The 2,944-nt window shown below is 35.6% G+C and overlaps 1 non-coding gene across 1 annotated transcript; it reads left to right on the top strand.

Annotated features, from left to right (window-relative positions):
• The first annotated feature begins 342 nt into the window (after positions 1–342).
• LOC124889048 lies at positions 343–449 on the top strand. Its single transcript, XR_007047665.1, has one exon. It is a non-coding gene; the product is annotated as a small nucleolar RNA R71 (small nucleolar RNA).
• Positions 450–2,944: the final 2,495 nt, after the last annotated feature.

The following is a 2,944-nucleotide window of genomic DNA, read 5'->3' as shown; positions in this document are numbered from 1 at the left end:
TACTTCCACAAAGCTCATACCAAGAATTTTTCTATTGAAATGCATTAGCTGTAGCTGCTACTTGTGGAACCCCCAACTTTATGTTGTTAAGCTGAGTAATCATATGATTTTGCATTGCTGCAATCTACACTTGTAATGCAGTAAATTGGTATACCTCCAATATCCTTGAAACCTTCTTAAGAGAACTCCTCAAATCAACATGCCAACTAGGATTCCCTTATGGAATCCTTTTTAGCAATGTGTACAATTCATCTTATCATCTCAAGATCTTGTCCACCGGCAGCTGAATCCAAGAGAATCTTGGTATCCTCAATAAAAGTATGAATAAGAACATCATTACACTGATGATGGTGAGATCAATTTTTGAGCATAATCTTAAATCTCTCCTACGCTTGGTAGAGATTCTCTCCTTCCTTCTGTCTGAAACTCAGAATCTCACTTCTCAAACGTGCAATCTTCCCTGATGGAAAAAATTAAATAAGGAACTTATGAGCTAGATCTTTTCATGAAGTGATGGAGAGTGGGGGTTCAGCATGTAACCATCTCTTTTCGTCCCTAATTAGAGAAAAAAGAAAGGGTGTTAATCTGACATAATCAGTATTCACCCCTTCAGGAATGTAAGTATCTCTTATTTCCTGGAAGGTATGTATGTGATGTTACGGGTCTTCATGTGAAAGGTCATAGCATTGCCCCACTGAATTCAACAATCACACCATATTCTGCATCGATTTTAAATCGACCACCTGGCTTGGGCTTATGAATACTGTTAGTCGTATGGTTCGAAAGTGGGATTGCCACTTCACGAACAGGTCTAGCAGCTGGTTGAGCAGAAATAACTGGATATTCAGAGCTGGGACATTTCCAACATTTGGATCGATAAGGTCATTTGGATCAACTAGATGAGCCATTTGAACCTGTTGAAAGGGATATTGAGCTCTTCACCTTTGTTGAAATATCAGTTCTTGTTCTATAAAAGGCTCCACCAACTCTTTATCTCTCGCTAGTCCTATAGTCAGCTAATCCTGCAAAAATCCAGATGCTAAGATCAAGTTGTTAACACTTAACTTATTATCAAAAATAAAAAAATTAGCAATTTAATAATTATACTAGTCCCCGGAAATGACTCCAAAAACTTGACAACACCCAAGAGTACACTTAAGTGTACGTGCTCTTTTCAAGTAGTAAAGTGGCTTCAAGAAAGCCCAAGTATCGATCTCATGTGGACTTGTGTTTGCCACCTATTCAATTCTAGTTCTATAATTGGGACAAAGTAAATAAGGAGGTTTAAGAATTGTAAAATAACAAGAAACTAAACTAATGCAAAGAAGTAATCACTTAGGACAATCAATGGATAGAAGCCCAGGGTTAAGGCTTATGGACAATCATATGATGTTATTGAACCTTATTCGTTATATTGCTTATCTTGGTTGTTGATTCCTAGGTTTAGTTGCATGATTATGATTTCCCAACCTCTAATCATTTACCTAAGTTGAACCTTACAGCTACATCGTTAAGCGGGCATGTAATAGTCCACTTAAGTTCTTTAATGCTATCATCTAATGTGTGAATCAAGTAAGGTATCTAAGTACATACCTATCTTAGATACTAATTCAAATTCCTTATTTTATAAAGAAACCATAACCATACTTTGTTTATTCCTATGTTCTGTCTCCCTATTCCCTCTCCCGTGATCACAAGGTTGACAATTGATGTATTCTAATGGTAAGCTAATCCTTAAAATAGTTAAAACAAGAATTAAAAAATACCTATAATGGTAAGCAAATCAATCAAAATTAATTCCAAAAAAAAGTAATCATGAATGTGGCCTTAACCTCAGAAAAGGAGTTTTATCCTTTAATGGAAATATTCATCATCCAATCCCTTGGATTGATGATACAAACCATGAAAGAAACTAAAGTAAAGAGATATCAACCCTAAAAAGAAGTTGTGGTAGCCTCCTTAAACCTCTAAGATGTCCAAAAGTGTGTAAAAATGTGATATAACATGTATTTATAATATAGGATCAAGAAAAACCTATGTAGGAGTTGGAAACATTCATTTATTGAGCCCGGGAGTGGATAGGGTGCCACCCTGGCTATAGCCCACCTCCAGGCAAGGCTGCGCCCTGGGTTGAGCGCCACTCCAGGCAACGTGTCACCTTTGCATATCTTTGTTTCACTATTTTGGTGCCTTATGAAAATTTTGGAGTGTTTCACGCACCCAAAAGAGTTCCCACGCGCTATTACTTCCCCTGGGTATTTCAGGTGTCTAAATTGAGTCCAAATCTTGTATTGTGCTTCTATTGATCCATCCCAAGCCTTTATGAGTTATTTCCACTTGATTTAAAGCTTGTATATCCTTCATATATGATCATAATCCTTTTAAAAATAATCCTATAGCATTAAACATAACAATTTAGAGCTCAAAACAACACAACATCCAAGACGGAGAACTAGAAACACGAGCTAAGCATAGGCTTCATTCAATTTAATTTCTAACTTATTGTTTTGATCCAATCTGCCCTTGAACATTAACAACAATTTTTTACACATATAAATACATAATAACAACCTTAAGAACTCATTAAACACATTAGAACCCAAAATGATAGACAAGACAAACATCTAGCAATATATAGTCACACTAGTTTTCTCGGTTGAACTCTAAATGATCAATTTGAATTAAAACACATGTGAAAACGCCATTAAACCTTGTAATTACACAGTTGAACATTTATATGCTAATTTATATAATTATCAAACATAAATATCATGAATCATCCTCAAAACAAGGCTAAAAAGACTAGAATAGTGACACGAGAATGTATAAATACACCAAACATTACCACCTCACAATTAAAGTCTTGTTCATCCTCGAACAACTCTTAACTATAAGCATAATGAGCTGAAGAGAGTCCACACTTCTAATACATGCCCGAAATTCA

Source organism: Capsicum annuum, chromosome 11, assembly GCF_002878395.1.
Source record: "Capsicum annuum cultivar UCD-10X-F1 chromosome 11, UCD10Xv1.1, whole genome shotgun sequence".
In the NCBI taxonomy this organism is placed as follows: domain Eukaryota; kingdom Viridiplantae; phylum Streptophyta; class Magnoliopsida; order Solanales; family Solanaceae; genus Capsicum; species Capsicum annuum.
This window is presented reverse-complemented; position numbering and strand designations above follow the sequence as displayed.